This window comes from Choloepus didactylus, chromosome 12, assembly GCF_015220235.1.
Source record: "Choloepus didactylus isolate mChoDid1 chromosome 12, mChoDid1.pri, whole genome shotgun sequence".
Classification (NCBI taxonomy): Eukaryota; Metazoa; Chordata; class Mammalia; order Pilosa; family Megalonychidae; genus Choloepus; species Choloepus didactylus.
Window position 1 is genome coordinate 22,856,464 of NC_051318.1, and position 19,415 is coordinate 22,875,878.

The following is a 19,415-nucleotide window of genomic DNA, read 5'->3' on the forward strand; positions in this document are numbered from 1 at the left end:
GCTTAAGATCTACCGACTCATAGGTTTGGTTAGACCATCCCTTGAAAGAAGATTGCCCATCACATTCAAAACAAAGCCTAACTCTTGGCAGAGTATAAAAAGCCTTTCAAGATCAGGGCTTCTTTCCCCATCCCCTCTTATACCCTGCATTACAGCCAGACCAAAACTTCATGTGAACTAGTAACTCTAATTCAAGGCTGTATGAAATCTATGTTAAACGGAGAGGGGCAAGCTAATATTTATTGAAATAAATTTAATTAATATTTATTGAACACTTACTAGGGCTAGGTACCATGCTAGACCCTGTGATGAACAAGACAGAAGCCACAGAAAAACATTCAGTTAATATTGACCAAAGGATTCAAAGAAATTATCACAGAGGAGGTGACATTCAAAGCAATTCCTTGCATTTGTTCAGCATTTCAGAGTACAAAGTATTTCCATATGTACATTCTCTTCTGATAATCTTAAGACAACTGGAAAAAAATGAGGCAGGTATTCTGATGTCCTATTTTACAAAGGAAGAAATTGAAATCCAGAGAAGTAAACAGATTTTATAAACAAATAATTTGAAAACCTGGCACTCAAGTACAGATATTCTGGCTCCAAGTCTCCAAAAGCCACACTTCTCTCTTTTGCTATTGATTCATTGATGCAACCAGTTGGGCAGTCAGTTGACAAATGTCCGTGGAGCATGCATCTTGGGCTGGTCCCCATCTTAAGTGTCTGGGATGTAACAGAACAAGACAGACATGGCATCACAGACATAAGGTTAAACACCCATGGAATCAGAACGACTCTCTATATGATTTGCGTATGAAGACTCTGAGGGCAAGCTTATAACCTAATGTTGCAATCAAAACCATCTGGAGACATTTTATTTGTATGTAGATACCCAGGTCACACCCTCTTCCTCCAGGAGTCAGAGATTTTGACGGGTGGTTCTGACCAGCAGACAGAGTGGAGGCTCTGTCCTCTGCTAGTTGGTTCCTGTGTCTTGCCTGCGTGATCCAGAAGGTATCTTTGCAGTTATTAGAGAAAAAATGTATTACATCTGTAACTTACTCTTAATCTGTCAGAGCTTTCTTTCTCTTTTGCAGAAAATCAGTTTTCCCTGGCAGTCTTTTCTTTATTAAGTCATGCTGGCTACTCCCTAGTATCCTGATTTATTCAAGTTGTGTGCGAATTAATTTTGTGATGATTCTTCCCTCTCTGTTTACCAAGGATTCCCAGAGACATAGATACCATCAATTTAAAAATCTGTCATTCTTTTGACTTGTGAAGGCCACATGCAGCTATGATCCTTTAGCAGTAAGCCATAATTCTTACACCTGTGAAAAGACTGTTTTATTAAATAACGTTTTTTTAAGCTGAAGCAGTATGCAATTGGTCTTTTCTGTCTTTGATTCCCATTAACAGGAAGGAGACCCTTCCTAATAGTGTTGTTAACTATTAAATAAAATACTTCCAGGTAAGAATTATAGAAAACCCTCAAGAAACAATATTTGGTGTTTTTATCCCTGACTCTTACCAAATGTCATGACTTTGGACACAAAGTCAATTTATTTATGCCTTATTTTGTGGGTGAAAGTCTACAAAAGAAGGACTCAGTATCTGCCCTTCCCCCCTTCTCCTGGAGTCTCCAGGAGATACAGTTAGGTGGAAGTGAGGCAGCTGGTGTGGTCATGGAAGCATCAGATCACAGGCCATCGATTGGGAAGGGAACATACAAGTCAACCACCTGTCATCGAGTGCTTTGGTCCCCTCGGCTGCATTCCCACTGGGGGCTCGTCTTCCCTGATCTCGAATATTTCTCTGCATTCCTGGACAGTCCATTCCACCTCAGTGACTCAGATAGTTAGGAAAGAAGACCCTTTTCGCTCAAACTGTGCATCCTCCATTTGAAAACATTGTTGTCCTCCCTTCTGCTCTTCCACCTCTCCCCAGCCCGGAGTCTGGGAATCTTTGGGCCTTTTCCTTTTCTGTTTCTCCACCTGACAGATGTTTGGTGCCTTCCTGGTTCTTGACAAGCCTGGGAGAATCTCTGGTTCATTTGGCTCCACAGGTCAATCATCCCTGGTTTCATTTTTTACCCCCTAAATTTGATTTTTAAATTGGATTTCCTAGACTCTGGACTCTACAGGCAGTTGAGTTAAGCCTCCTGCTTATTTCTAGTACATTGACATGCCAAGATTTGTGAATCCTCCCCACTAAAGGCGAATGGGACTGGAGGAAGGGTGGGGTCTGGCAACTAAAAGTTCTAAGCAAAGCTAATAAACATACACAGTGGTCAGTGCACAGAGTTAACCGTTTAGCCTATTTTCTTGGGGAGAGTTTAAGCAGAGGTAGGAAAATAACTTAAGTACCAAAGTGTCAGACAATGAATGGGTCTAGAATAATGTGAAAATTATTGCCAACTCTGTGTCTGAGAGGTTGATTTTTTTTCCCCCAGAGCAAGATGCTAAGTAGATATTATTTACTGGGTTCTTAAATAATTGGTTAAAGCTTGTCTGATCAGAAAACAGCTGCTGGTCCTGTCCACACACACTTGCCAACTACTGGGGCTGCCTAAAAATCAGACCACCTAGGCCTGAAATTGTGCTGTGACTAGGTGGAATTCTGGAAACCAGATCCTTGGATGGATGCATTTGGTGCATTGAGGCTGGCAGCAAACATGTAGACCTCATCTCTGTGTTCAGGAGGTCATTAATTCCTTTGGAGGACAAAAGTCCTATTCAGGCGATGAGGCTCTGCCCAAGACTCCTCTTCCTGAGGGCTGAGTGGTCAATGTTCATGGCACAGATGGAGAACATTGCCATTATCAGAAGAAATAATTAGAATGAAGACACGTAACAGTGGGTTCTAAAACATACCAGTGCCTTGACTCAAGAAGAGGGAGGAGAAAAACTGCCCACTGATGAGGTCTCTGCTCTCCTAATTGCATTTCCTTTTCTTTATTCAACTCACCAATTTAGCCTCTCTCTCTTGAATTTAGCATCATTTATAAGAGATTACGCATGCTCTTTAAACATACATTTTTTTCTGCCGTTGCCACTACACAGCAAAGGAGGAGATGGAGCAGAAAAAATAATTATTGTCCCCAGACCATTGGCCACTTTGGAAAAATAAATATTTCTCTTCTTCTGGTTGGACGAAAGGTGATGGGACACAGCTGCAGCAGTGCCTCCTGGGAGATACTGGGGCGGGCCTGTTATGCCTTTCTAAGAAATTAGAAAGGGAACTTGGCTCGTCTCTGCCTGCATAAATGATCTTACCGAAAATCTCCTTTATTTTTCTTTGATACTCTAAGAAAGATACCGTATCACCCCAGGTAATGTAGTTTAAGGCAACTTTCAAGAATAGTCTTTCAAAAATCTGGGAATGCTAAGAGCTCACAGGTGCAGACAGCCCCGATAGTTTCAAACTACCAGAGGATTTCGCAGCCTCATCTTCCTCACTTAGCCTGAACTACTAAAACAGGGACTGGATGAAATTCACAGCCATGTGTGTTCCCAATCAGCTGGTCTTGTCCTAATACAACTAACCTTTGAATTCAACAACAAAAACTGTTTCCCAAAATATAAACTCATTTAAAACATACATGTACATGAATAACCATGGCCAAGTATTAAATTGTACTCGTATCCATAGTTTCCTTCGAGAATTTAACTTTTTAAAAATCTTTAACACACTAAGAACACCATTGAAAGATAAATGCAAACTGTAAATTTAAAAGGAAAAGTGGAAATAAGCATAAGCAAAATAGAGGGATGTACCATAGGGTGATAACTAGTTCAGTGTTTTTGAAATATTTTGGGTGACCATCAACTTTAAGAAATACATTCAATGGCCTGCCTCAGTAGACACATAAACATGTGACCGTAAGGGTAAATAAAATTCACTCATACTATGATATTCACAGATTATTTTCTGTTTTATTAAAAACAATGCTAGCCACAATCCATCAGACTAGTGTGAAGATTCTATAATGCATGGCAGCCTACAGCTTAATTTTTAAACCCTGAATTTGTTGATGGAAGTTTTTTTGTTGATGGAACACTATAGAGTGTTTAGAACTCACACGTGCTTGCACATGCACACGCATAAACACGCCAACTTATCTACAAATTTTCCTAGAATGTCTGCTTTTGGAAATGTGAACAAATTGTATATTTTTATTCTCCTACATAATTTTTACTTTTCTTTCAGTTCTACTAATTTCTTTTAAAAGAGATTTATCATCACCAGGTGTTAATTGACTTAAGCCTATGTATTTATTTGATACTCGAGAACCACGTACTGACCTCTTGTGTTTAGAGCAGGTTCATTTTGCAAGAACAAGTCCATGCACTAATTTGGATTGAGAAAAGGAATAAAGGTGAGGAAGAAGAGAGGCAGAGAAGAAATAGTCTACAAATTAGGAAGATGGAAATATCAACATATTTTTTTAAAATGTAAATCATTAAGACATTAAACCTATCAATTCTAGTTATTCCTTCATGGTAGCATTCCATTCCATTCTAAAGAGGCCATTAAATATAGAAGGTTAAACCCAGTGACACCTGCAAGGGGAAGCAAGGAGAGGCCACGGGAGAAGGGCAAGAAGAGGGGGCTGGAGCCAGACTGAACGGGATCAGCCAGTGAAGGGGCATCTAAGATGTGCTTTGATTCACTCATCTTTCCTGCCATGGTGTTGGTTGCTTTCCTCATGTGACCAAATCAACATGGCCCATAGTCAATGAAGCCATCCAGGCAATAGAGACAGTATAAAGAAACTTCCCTGTGGCAACTTAACAGTCATCCGTAGGGCGTACACTAAACAAACTGGAATTCTAAATGGAGGACATTTAAAACTGAAATAAAATCAGGAAGGAGCAGTATAGTTATGCTATTTAGAAATATGATCGTACATTCTCTAAAATTGTTGAGGCATTTACTCTGTGGAGTGGGACTCAGAAGGGAGTGGGGAGGGACAGGCGATTGCTGTTTTTCACCGAAAGTCTTTGTGGGGCCATCTTACTTTTTAAACCACATTCATTTATAACTTTATTAAAAATAACGTAATGAGCCCTGGTCAACCTGTAGAAATGCAAATCCATTCACCCATTCCCCATGAGCATCCCATTTGGTTGTTTTTTTTTCCAACAAAGGAGGTCAATTTGTGTCAAAGCATTTATTCAACAAATAATTTTTGAGCACCTGCTGTATACCAGGTGGTTTCAGATAGGGGTTGGGGATACAGATATGAGGAAAATTCCACAGAAAACTTGGCCTCATGTTGCTTGTAGTGCAGTTAGGGAAGCAAATATAGGTCAAATAATCACACAAAAATATGCAATTTAAAACATTTGAGGACCACTGACCAAAAGTCTCAAAGTAGATTTTTGGGCTGTTCCTTCTCCCTGCGATCTGGGTGAATGGTGGCACCACCCCATCACCCCTTTCATGCTCTCACCTGCCCTTCTAGTGAGGAGCTGGTTGTGGTTACCGCCCGTGGCTGTAGCTCCAGCTATTCCTGTCTGTGTGGACTAATTGACTTGCTTATGTCAACCTTGCAGTAGCATCACCACCATCCTCTAGAGACCTGATCCATCCAGTCCGGACACAAGAGGAAATCATGTTTAAGGAATCTATTGCCAACAGCTTCCTTTACCTACAGCCAACACAACAGCAATGATAACCATCACTTATCAAGTGTTCACTGTGTGCTGGCAGGCACTCGGCTGCATCTTTAAACCTCTGATCTCATTGAATCCTCCCAGGAACCTCCTGAGAGCAATATTACATCCTCTCTTCCTTCCCCTTTTTTATAAGCAAATGAAGAACCTGGAACTATTAAATACCTGGCCATGATCAGAGCGAGTATTAAAGTTCTATGTGCTTCAATCAACCTCCATCCTCAATACAATGTTAAAATATCAAATCAAGAGAATAAAGTAGTATTTTCTCTCCAGAAGCAATGCAATGAGCGGTCACTCCCTGCCGAGTGACTTTAAGCAAGTTTCTTAGCTTCTCTGTGTCTCAATTTCCTCATCTATAAAGTGGGGATTTAACAAATCCTATCTCATAGGATTATCAAGAGAATTAAATGAGCTCATGTGTGTCAAATGCCTTAAATAGGGTCTTATAAATTTGAGATATTGTTATTATGCTTTGGAATGTAACCCATATAAATCATGTGAGGTGAAGACCCCAGCCACCTGGAGATGACACTTCTCTAACATAATATGGACAAGCTAAACCATCTGCTGTGATACTAGATACTCAGCAGTAAAATTTTAAAGGAGACCAGGTTGAGAATCATGGCCAAGCAACCCCGACAGTCATCAAAACCAGGGGCAGCAAGCATACTTCCTCCCACCCATTGCCTCTCTCTACCCTAATTAAAGTGTGCAAATTTCCAAGTTTGCAAACTTACAAAGTTTAAAATTTCCCAAGTTTAGAAATAATGGGTCTGAAGTTGCACATCCCTATGTTATGCAGAAACTATACGTCTGGGCTCACTTTGATTTTTCTACCAGTGACTTTGCCACACCCAGTGCTTCCCAGTCTTAATCTTAACTCCATTTATCAATATTCTCCTTTCTTTGTCATCATGGTTACTTTCCTCCTTTTCTTCTCTCTTGCCTTCTCCAAAAAAATCTCCATCTTATAGTGAAGGAAGAAGTGGTGTAAATTGATTATATGTAGTAAATGAGACTGGGAATATAAAAATAGTTTTAATATTAATATGTGAGCAAACATCTTCACTCATCCCCACTTCCTTTCCCTATTGATCATCTTCTATATTATCTTATGTCTATATTTTTAATGCTTGTGACTATATTTAAATCTACATGCAGAAATTACAGTTACCAGTTATAAGGGAGAACTTATGCATGAAAGCAGAAAGTTTCAGCCAAAGCAAGTTCATCATGTAGATTGTGTAGCTTTCTCTCTTGAAACAGCCTTCCTTTGGCTGTTGGCCCAGGAAGTTATTTATAATCCAATAAAAATTAAAAGGACTTATGAGAAGGATTTACTTGCAGAGTAGATTGGCTCTGGCACTCAATTCATCGCTAATGTTAATTCTTGTTCGTTCCAAATATTCTGAATATAGAGCATTTCCCTCTATAGAGAATTTAGCAAGTAAACAGCTAAGATGGGAGCTTATTATTTTTTTATTCAGTAATATATACCCAAGGCCCACTACAGTGTCCAGTACGTAGTAGATGCCCAATAACATTTATAGAGTGAATTAATTATATAAAGGATTAAGAATAAAGCTAGACAGGTATGTTTGTAGTGATCACAGAAAAGACATGATTATATTTCTATGTAATCAAATGCACTGAACTCCCAGGCTTCTAACAGAAGAAAAACTCAGTAAAATATTAGAATTTCATGAGGTCCACTGTCCTGGATTTTGTGAGGGCAGCCCTTGTGTCAAATATTCTATCCTCAATTTTCTTCAGTTAATTTCTTTAAAATTAATTTGTTGAGTTTTTTGTTTTGTTTTGTTTTGTTCATTTGTTCATTCATCCTATCGTATATCCTGAAAGATTTGAGATGCTTTACAAAGCAGATAGAAAACTGATTTTAAAAGATTTTTAAAAGTGTATGTAAGTAAAAGGGTATGCTGCAAATTGAAACCTCCAAGAAGTCAATGTAAAGACTAATAATAAAATAAAAACAGAGCAATTGTTCCAGACAGTGATTCTCAACCTTGTTTGCACCATGGAACACGGGAAATGTCAACACTTGGACATCACACTGCAATATGCAGATGAGGCTGCTCACCTCCGTTGGAAGCGACAGGCCCCTGGAAGTGCCCCAGCTTTCCCCAGGCCCCTGGAGCCCCAGAGCTGATGGGAATCTACAGCCTTGAACACTGGTGACCCGTTCCCGGGTGGCACACAAGTCGGAACACTCTGGCTCAAGAGAAGAGCCGCTTTTTGTGGTGTCAACATCTAGCAGCCAATTCTCCTGTAGGCGCTGAGAGATACCGAGGGATATGTCCTCAAATAAATCTCTATAATAGCTGCAATAATGAGCTAAATATAGCTTGTTTCTCGTAATATCCCTTAATTCAGACCAATGAAAACTGCAGATGCAAAACTGAGGAAATTAATTCTGTGAAAGCTCAAAATAACCGAGTCCAAATGCAGAAGCTCTACTGGTGTGATTTTATCCAAGGATGAAGTGGGCAAGCCATGTCGGCGAATGGACAGAAGACCACTCCATGAACCTCATCACTCACAACCAGTGTTCAGCACAAACTGCGATAGCTGAGGAATTGTGGACATATTTCTGGGGTGTTGATATTCTCTATCAATGATTAAGGGAGGGCCAGCTGAGGGATGGTAGAAAGAACATCCTCTTATGACAATTAGTCCTGGCCAAGATTTTCTTCTGCTCTGAGTCATTTCCAACCCATTGACAATTGGGGCAGTTGAGCCCCAGACTCCTAGGCCAGTGTCCCAGGACTCCACTGTTTCAGCATCAGAACTGTAGCTCCCAAATCTCGTTAGCTCCCAGAAGAGGCAACAGCAACAAAGTAGCAACAAAGCTCCTCGGTTGGATCATTTGTCTGAAATTTGAAAATCAGTCTCTATATGGCTTGATTTACCCCATTTCACTTCCTTACCTTTAATTTTCCCCACACAAATGTGTAACTTGGATTACATGTGGCACTTGCACTGGGTTTTATATTGCATTTACTAATGTAGATGTCTTGCTTTGCATACTCTCTACTCCTTCAGGACAGTCTATTCTTAGAATCTTGAATTTTCCACAGTGACCAATGTAGACCCTTGTACATAGAGTCACAAAGGAGGCTTAATTAATGTGATTGAATGAAGATTATTAATAGGAACTGCACAGAATGATAGATCTGAAAATGCTGGCCTGTACTGATCAAGAATCAGGCACTATGACTAACCCAATGTATTTCAATATCCAGATTGGAAAGATTTCCTGGGAATTCATATTTTATTTCTTCTGCTCTAGAGATCTAGTTAATATTTTATACCACACTTTTCATTTTTTCAAAAACACAGATGTGTTCTTTTTTAACTGTTGGTCAAAACCATGATGTACATATAGATTTGCAACCATTTTGCCTGACTCATTCAGGGTAGATTTTATGGCATTATAGCAAATAACAGAGCAACATTTGGGATCAGAAAAGTAATACCTGTTGAATATTTTCCTAGAGGATTTTCCACCTTCTTCTCACTCCTTCCCATCGTTTCTTTGCCTCCGCTGTTATCATCCTCTCCTGGCTTAGGCTTTCAAATGTGTTTGTGCACACTTTTATCACTTCTTCTAGCCTTGGTTTTCTGCAAGGGTAGGTATTCCATGCATTTGCAGAGTCTGCATCACCAGTAGTGGCCTTGCTCAAAGACTCAGGAGTAGAGGACTTGCTTGGAAAAAAAGAAAAGCAAAGGGGGGAAAAACAGATGAAAATGGTCCACATTATGCTGGTCTTATTGGCACCCATATTTGTAGGAACACCTTTCCTCCCAATTACGGGAATCCTAGAGATAGCAGTTAGTAAAAATTGTACTATTTGGTCCTAAATCTGCAGCACAGGCTCAGTGTGTCTCATCTTCACTAAGGAAACTTTGACGCTTGTGAAATCACAATATTAGATGTACCTCCCCCAAAAGACTGAAATATATTTCCATTTTAAAGAAAATGTATTCCTCGAAACATCCGATTGCTATGATAGGAGGGTGAAATCCAGCTGTTACCATCAATTCTAAGCCCCTCTTTTCCTCCAAGTGGTGATGCATTTTGTGTAATTATTCTGCTTGTTTTCTGTGTTGTAACGATTTTCCCGGTAGCTCCTTGGATGTTTTTTTCTCAGTTAATTGCTTGCTTTGCATCTCGTTTCACCATGATTTCAGGGGGTTGTGTGCTCCCAAAAGGATTTGCTGTAACCACCCTTCACTTGAAGTCTGATCCTAATGTGGTGGCAAGACATTCCTCAAGATAGAAGAAAGAGCCTTGACCTGGGCAACCAGCTGATTGCTAGTTTTGCCTCGTTGAATTGCACACAGTTGAGTTCTTGGCTGCTTTTCCTTCCCCAGTACCCACCCCCTTCGGTCAGTCCTTGTACATCTATACAAGGACACACTGTTTGCCACCAACCTCTCAGGCTAAAATACCTCAGCCACTACTGGCCTTAAATGAACTCCATGTAGAGGCAACCAAAATAAAGCAAAGCAGGAAAACATCAGGCAGATTCTTAAGTTCTTATGTAACCAAATCAGCTATATCTGGAGCTCTTCATTAGTCTAAATTACAGATTTGCGGGTGCACTTTTTGGACTCAGTGCCATCTTTTGCCCCATTTCCTTCAACTTCAGTTATATTACTTGGCGAGCAACTTTTTCTGCAGTTTGGCGTGATCAGGTCAAGCACAGTCTTTCTGTGTGGTCCCTTCATTGTCCTTCAGTCTGGGAAGTGATCCAACCTGGAACTTTAACCCAAGATGTTCTGACAAAGTCTAGAACATTGGTTGATTCCAGCTGGCGGAGGAAATAAAAGTTTCTCACATGGCCTAACAATAGATCCAAACAAGAGAACTGCAGACTTGATAACTTTCTCTGATTGATATTTGGGGCAAGATTTGCAAATTACATCCACTCTCAGATCGTAATGGAGGGGGAACTACAAACTTTGTCTTGCTTTTAAATAGTTTATGCCATTAGCCTCTAAAACCAGTATCTTACTAAAGAAATAGAACAAGAGAGTAAATGTTTTTGTTCAATTCTGGAAAAAATTAGAATTATTATTTTCCTTAGCTACAAAAAATAGGGTCTTGCATTGACCCTGAGTCTTTTAACAAGTACTCTTCCCGCTATATTACTCAACTGGAATCTTCATGATCATCATGGATTCTTTCCTCTCTTTCTCCTTCAGTCCAAGCACCCTCCAAGTCTATTTCATCAGTTGCATTTTGTTGGCCCCTGGTCACCCTTCACATGGACTCTTCATGCCTCTTATCATTTGCGACTACAAACACTTCTTTATACCACGGTCAGAGTTACTGTCCATAAGCCTAGGCCAGATCACCTTCCACCTTTCCACCTTTCCTGGTAATTCTCTGTGTCTCTACATTGACATCCTGCAGGAGAATCCTTTTCTACAGTAAAGCTGTAACTCCTTAAGGTATTCTGGTTTCATCTTCTAGTCTATGCCCCACATGCCTTGATGTGTCAACTTGGCCGGGTGATGATTGTCCAGTTGTTTAGCCAAGCAAGCACTGGCCTGATTGTTACTGTGAGGGCATGTCATGGATTTAAACCATTAGCCAGTTGATTGCATCTGTGACAGATTACACCTACTATCAACAAAGGAGATTGCCTTCAGCAATGAGACAAATCTCATCCAACAGTTGGAGGCCTTAAAGGGAGAACTGAAGATTTCAGCATCAGAAAGAACTTCTGTCTCTTTTGCAGCCAGTCAGCTTCTCCTGGGGAATCCATCATCACCTTCATCAGAGTTCCCAACTTGCAGCTTCTCCTACGGAATTAAACGTCACCATTGAGTTCCCAACTTGTGGTCTGCCCTATGGGATTCAGACTTGTCACCCACACAGTGGCATGAGCCAATTCCTATAATAAACTCTTAGTATCTACATATGTATATGCTGACAGTTCTGTTTTTCTGCAGAACCTTGCTTCCCTCACTCTGTCCCCCATGCACTCACTACTCCCACCAGCTTACTCTCCATCCTCCAGCCATGCCCAGACCCCTTCAAAAGTTCTCTGTGTTTGTTCACATTGTCCCTTCAATCTGGAAGAAATGTTTTCTCTGCCCATAAAATTGCTAGTATTCATCAATGCTCCACTCAGATGCTCCTTCTTCAGGAAAATTTATTTGCTCTCTCCTGCCAAAATCAGAATTTACTCTCTGTCTGTCTCTCTTGATTAGAACTTTCCAGAAGGAAAGTATCACGTCAGATGAATCTCTACTCACAAGTTGAGAACAATACATTACACACCCAAGAGGCTCTAAAAACGTTGTTCTTCCTCATTGGATGATTATTTATGACATAGGAGTACAAAGTTAACTCCAGCTGATTTTTGGTGGGCAGTTGTAAGGAGCAAGGAGTTGCATTTTTTGCTCCTTTCCACCCTCCACTGAAAAGCAAACTAACTCCTACGCTGACTCCCACATCTCCCACATTTCACTTTACCTTTTCCAACCCTTCACAAGTCCTCGCTTCATTCAGCAGCATAACACTTGCGAGGCTGACATCCTCTTACAGAGACACATATGGCCAGAATGATCCCAGTGGTTCACCTGCAGAGAAAACCTTGATTCCTTCTGGTTGTTGTCATCACTGTAGAGTAAGCCAAGTTTCTCAGAATCCTTTTTCTTTTATCCTTAAAGTTCATCTAAACATGTAGGTTTATATCCAGGCCTTTTTCCTCTATTCTTAAGTATTTGCCTGCCATGGGGGAAATAAAAAGCATTTGACAATAACTAAACACAGCAGCTGCTCCTAAGGCCTCCAGATGAAGATTGGAATAGTCCTGTTTGTTGCCTAGTTGGTAAAATAATAACAAAAACAACAACAACAATAATAAGGCACTGGTACAAGTATCTTGATCAATTTTAAGACCTCGCTCTCATCCATCCCCTCTGTGTGCACCCCCTTCCTACATTCTCAGGCACAAATTCACTACACAGAGTGACGGAAGTAGTTCAAAAGATGTTACCATAAAAATAGGAAAAAAGAGCTAAGGAAAAAGAAAAGCTTAGTACTTCCCAAAGTTCATTAGTGGAAAATGTCCAAGGCACATCATGTCAGGCTTTCATAATGGTAAGCAACAGAAATTTGCCTCAGATATTTCAGGCTATGGATTGGGGACTTGTTACTGTTAGGAATGCCCAGGAGTCCAGGATAAGGACAGGAACTGAGGCTGAGGAAGGGCAGAAAAGGTAGTCGAGCCAGCTAGCCGGAAGGCATAACTTGGAGTGAAGAGTGGGAGGCTGTGTCTTCTGGTGGATTTATGGCGTAGAGACCTGGTCCCAAGCTCCAGCTCTCCACTAGCCCGATGGGCAAGTTGCATGAACCAGCCAAGCCTGTGTTTCCTCACCTATGAACAGGGGTAATCAGAGCACCTACCTGGGCAAACAGACACAGAGCTTGGGAAGCTTTTAGCACAGTACTTGGCTCAACAAAGACAGCCGTTGAGGTGCTTTAGCCATTCTCTATACACCCCATGCCTCTCTGGCTCTGCCCGCTCCCAAAGGCACTTTATTTACATTCTCCGTGTATCTTTTCTTTACTTCTTAGCCTTTCCCTTCTTTAGATTCCATTTTCTCTAACTAGGATTATCCATACCCTGCCACAGTCTCTTCTCAACCTGACAGCTTCAGTTGTCTCTTCTAACTGTCCCCATCATCTGGGAATGTCATAGGGGAAAATCCCAAGCAAAGGGATTTGATTAACAAGGTTGTTTTTAAAGGGAGGCATTTCATAGGAAACTACCCAGCCAGTGGGTTGGCTGCTCTGTGTTAGGCGCCATTGATAAAATAAGGTCACGATGTCCATGAAACTGCTCCTCCAGCATAGCAACGAGCAGGGCGATTTCTCTCAGAAGGGGAAGACTGTGTGGCCAACTTTCTCAGCCTTGACCTGTCAAGTACATTTTGACTTTAGTAAATGTGAGTTATGGGTAAATACTCTCCCACTTTTAAATGAATACATTGTGCATTCAGGGCAATAGAAATGATGTACCGAGAGGGAGCTCAGAACTGAAAGTAGGAAAGGCAATGATGAACTTTTAATTGGGCCATTAAGACTCATGGATAAATATATAAACAGGTAATACAAAATAAATCAGATAGGGACTTGGTTACATTAACAGCCACCAGCACCTACAAAGCCTCTAATATCTATCAGACACTTAATAAACATTTGTTGATTTAATTAATTCATTAATTATTAATTTGAGCAAGTTCATGAAGATTTAATAAGGTATAATGTAAATGAATAGATATACCTCTGACCTTTTGCTATGTACACGATAGAGGCCAAATTCTCTCACATATAAAAATAGAGTCATTTTCAGATAGATTATGGTGTGGCTATTTCAATAGTCTTCTTTACATGGGAGAACAGAAAGAAAGAGAATGACATATATTAATACTAGAGAAAGTCCCAAGATTTAGAGACACTCAGTAAATGCTTTTTCAGTCAATGAATCTTCTTAGAGGACTAATTTCAGATAATTATACAAACAGTTCCCACTTCACCTGGCAACTAAAAGAGATTTTCTCTCCTCACGAGGTGAACTTTAAATGAACTTTCCATGTATTCGTTATTGAGTAAGATGCACTTGTGTATTTTCTTGATCCATGAGGTTTGTAAGAGGACCCTCATCTTTAGGTAGATTTGAAAAAATATATCTTAGCCTGCGTGTGGTTCTAATGTTTTGCTAAAATGAATACGACTGCAAATCCCAGATGTTCAAGGAAGAATTTGGCTGGCTTGACCTATGTGAGTCCAGGATCCAAAAGCAGCTGAAAGGAACGATTAAGGTCAGAACCTGAGTTTTCATCTGAGAACCTCAGTTTACCACTAGATGACCTTATTCAAGTAATTTGTGTCTCCGCACCTCCTTTGCAAACTGGGCATAGCAACATCGTTAACCTCATAGGGTCGGTGGGAAGGTGAGTAAGATTAATTAAGCATATAAAGTACAGAGCTCAGGGCTGAAACATAACAGGCATTTCATAAATGCTTGCTACTTTTATTCATTATCCTCAAGATTGTACTTACCACTGGGCAGATGTTTTAGAGAAAGAAAATCGATTTCTATGACTAAAATCTGAGCTAGGCCTAACAAATAGCCCACTTTTGAGAAAGGCCAAAAGAGAAAGAAGCAGAAAAAGAGGGGAGAAATCAGAAATAGACAGGACAGAGAGGGATTTGCCTCAAATGTCTCCACTGCTCAGCAACATCTGCACTTTGAACTGATTTCATAGTCTACATTCACATCTATATTCATAGTACTTGAAGACTTTTTTCAGCCAAATAAATTGGTGACACATGAAATCTAATTAAAAGGCAATTTATACATTTGCAGCTTTTCACATTATATTTGAACAGTGATCAGTCCACAAGCTAAATTGTTGACTACAGTTTGCATTAAAGTTTCCCCCATTTTGGGGGTCTGTGACTAATTATTGTAATCATCTCAGTTAATATGCAGGCCTGGCCCTTTGTGTCATGCAAATGTGTTACCAACCTAGCATGAAGAAGTTACAGAGAATCACTGACAAGACAAAAGACAAGCAATTGTGAACATGTTTTATTTTGAGCATAAAGACCCTCAACTTCTGATACCACTCAGTGCTTCCACCCTGAAATCTGCTGTGCTGGTTTTTCCCTAGGAAAGGTTTAGAAAATGGTTATACCTAAGCATGTTCTATAAATACAATGCCTTGGCCAGATGGAGAATGCCCACAATAGTGGACAGTTTTTCCCTCTTCCTCTCAAAAGCCATTTCACTGTAAAGATCTATGTTTATGTTTTCTCTTTCTCCATGGGGAGTCTATTTCTGCTCTCAAGGAGCTGTTTTAATCTAGGTTTTCTCCTGTGTGGACATTTTTCATAATAAAACTATCATTCATTATTATATTGTGCTAAGTGCTAATCAGGCATTCTTCACTATATTTTCCATCTGGGAGGAAAACACCATTATTATCCCCATTTTACAGATGATAAAACTGGAGCTTAGTAAACAGACAGAAAAAAAAGTTGGGATTTTGGCACAGTCTGAACACATATTGTCACCATTTCTTCATTTTTTCTCATAACTCGTCCTCAAACTTGGAGGTTTTTCCAGGAGCAAGGGAGGAAAGGGTTCATAGTTTTCTTGTTTAGTTTTACTTTAATTTGCTTGTGTTTTTGATGTTAGAAACCTCCACTCAATGTTCAGTAATCCAATAGATTAATGAATTCCCACAAATTAGAGAACCAGAAAATGCTTTCCCAGCAACTTTCAGTGTGTCAGGCAGCCGAGGACCTTAATTAGACAACTTGCTTTTTGCATCCTTTGCCTTCTGTCCAGTTTTTAAAGATGCCTTTGCTATGGCTTAAAATCATGCCCCCACTGGAGCAGGCCTGCCAGCTGTACACAAACTGATGGGCTCTGAAAAGCCAGTCTACAGTGAATTTTGAAAAGCAAGAATTTCATAAAACAGCACTTGCTTTAAAAGAGAAATACATTATCCCAAGGCAAAACTTATTCTTCCCGAGTGTGTGCTCAGAATTTCACAGTCTTTCACAAGGGGATATAACTCTTGAAATAGTTCCTTAATTAAATATTTACAACTAGTTATAGGCAGCGTCGTGACTCAAACCCAGTTCGGTCTGACATCAAAGACCATGCCCTTTTCATCACCAAGTACAGACGTCCACTTGGCGTGGCCATTGTGTTGTGCACAGGGATTGCAGTAGATACCAACTGGCCGGTGGGGACACGCACCTCACCACAGTTCCCTTAGTGACTGAGATTATGGCTGTAGTTATGCTATCCCACTATTATTATTGTTATTATTATTGAATTTTAAAAAATAAAACTGTGGTAATCTGGAGCTAGTTACCCCAATAAAACTTTTTCTTAATCTTAATCCTCTCCTGTGGGTGTGACTTTTTGATGAGGTCACTTCAGTTAAGGTGTGGCACAACTGAGTCAGGATGAAACTTAATCCTATTACTGGAGGCCTTATAGAAAAGGCTCCAGGGGGAGCTTGAAGCCCGGAAGCTGGAAGTCAACAGAACACAGAAGAAAAAGGAAATGATGTCACTATATGCAATGCCATGTTCCAGAAAAGCCAAGGACCTAGGATTGCCTGTAGCCAGCCTCAGAACACCATCACTTTCAGGGAGAAAAAAGTCACCTGCTGACACCTTCATTTTAGACTTCTCTTAGCCTCAAAACCCTGAGCCAATAAATTCCCATTGTTTAAGAAAAATAAAAAGATGGTATCTCAGGCAGTGTCAATGAATTTTATTTGCAAGATATAAATATAAACATAAATTGAACCATCTGTCTGTCCCTAACTTCATCCCCATCTCACCAATACAAATTATTAAATGTAGATATGTGGACACTGATAGAGTAAAAGATCTGAACCAGTAAAAAAAAAAAAAAATTACTGTCTTATTGTTCTTACATGAGTCAAATCACCTTTTGTCTAGTCTTAAATCTCAAAATGGCAGGCTTCTTCCTCGTGTAATGTATGTTTTATTATAATTACATAATACTGTGTAGTTATAAAGGCCTTTTCCCCACTGGAGAATTTTCTGAAGGTGTAATTACATCCAAATGTTCATATATAATCCTGAGGACTCCCCAAGAGTTCAACATTTAAAACTGCCTTTATTCTGCCAATGGGTTCAACCCATTCTAATTGTGCAAAGAAACAGTCCCATGTAGCACCCTGAATGCAAAGAGCTTACATTCTAGTTGGGTTCTAAAATATTGTCCTACCCACATTGTGTGTCTGCTTTGGTTCTGGTCCTTCTTTCCTAAATTCTTGGAGCCTGTCACCATAACTTTTGGCTGCTCTTTTTAGTCTGCTGTGATTAACTTGTACCATTGCACTGCCTCGGTGGCATAGTGTTCTGGTTTGCTAAGATTGCAGGAATGCAAAATACCAGAAAAGGATTGACTGTTACAAAGGGGGTTTATTTGGTTACTTTTACAGTGTCAAGGCCATAAAGTATCCAAGGTAAGGCATCAACAACAGTGCACCTTCACTGGAGGATGGCCAATGGCATCCAGAAAACCTCTGTTAGCTGGGAAAGCATGTGGTTGGTGTCTGCTGATCCCAGGTTGTGTTCTATCTCTTCGGTCTGCTCCTGTGCATTCTTCAAAATGTTGCTCTTGGGGTGTTTTGTCCTTTCTTAGCTTCTCCAGAGCAAAGTGTTAGCAACAGTCTGTTTTCAATGGCTGTTGTCTCCAAAATGTCTCTGTAAGCTGCAACTGCACTGCACTGAGCTTCTTCTGTCTGAACTCTTATAGGGCTCAGGTGAACTAAGCAAGACCCACGCTGAATGGGCAGGGCCACATTTCCTTGGAAATAATCTAATCAAAGTTATTACCCACTGTTGGGTGGATTACATCTCCATGGAAACATCCTAATCCAAAGATTCCAACCTAATCAACACTAATACTCCTGCCCCCACAAGATTGCATTAAAGCACATGGCATTTTGGGGGGCATAATACATCCAAACCAGCACACGTGGGTAAGGCCAGACCCTCAGTAGCCCAAACCATGGGAGCAAGCCCCTCATCAAGGCAACTATCCCACATATTGGAGTTTGGCCATCAAGGCATCAAAGAGCACCATATGCCCATGATGGAGAGACTAGCTGGGCTAATCATCACCTTTTAAGGACTTTTCCATCTTTGCATTAACTGGAGAGACTCTGCAATTCGGGAAATAATAGGTTACAGATTTGTCTAAATAGTGTTACAATCAGCAACAGTGAGGGACAAACTTTCGAAAGCAGGCCCCTAAGATTTAGCTGTGCGACCCATTCCTGTGAATAACAATCCAAGTTGTGCTGTTACATCTTGTCTTTAAAAAGCTGGGCCAGGAAGGGGTCCTGAGGACCCTTCATTACAGCCTGTGCAGTATCCCTCCCTTTGCTCCTCAGAGAGATCTTTTCTAACAGATATTATTTTGCCAAAGCACCCTTTGAAGGCAAGATGTATTATAAAAAGGTGCTGCTAAAACAAAAAGAAACTAAGATGGTAACAGCTCAGAAAATTGGGTGTAAAGAAAGAAATTACTAGTCCAGTTTAGCCTTAAATGAGCTGTTGGGATGTAAGGTTTAGCAAAATAATAAGAAGAAAGAATAGGAGGAGGAAGAGGAAGACAAGAAGGAGAAAGCAGAGAGAAAAGGAACTTGTAGCGTGGGTTAGTAAAAAGGACACCAGAGATGGGCTTCTAGTTCTACCTCTGCTACTCTCTCTGTGACTTTGGTTGGTCACAACTTCTCGGAGCCTCAGTTTCTTCATCTGTAGAAGAGGTAGGAGTTGGTCTGGTTGAATTTAGGAAAATTCCTAGAAATATTTAAATAAAATCTAAATTTCTATGATTTTAACTTCTAAGAAATACAGATGGGTTAAGAAATGTTAATGTGTTTCCCTTTATAATAATATAAAAGATTTTCTCATATACAATGCCAAATTTTTATAAATTCATATTGCCCCAGCTTGACTGATTTTTTTTTTTTTTTTTTTTTTTTTTAGTTAAATAGATTTGAATTGACAACTGGTTTGGATGCTATAGACACAATCTGAATTTTCTGAATTAAATCAAGCTCTAGTGATTTGCAATATTTTATAAACTTTGTGATTTAGAGAAAGCAACCTTGTCTAAAAGTTCATGGTAG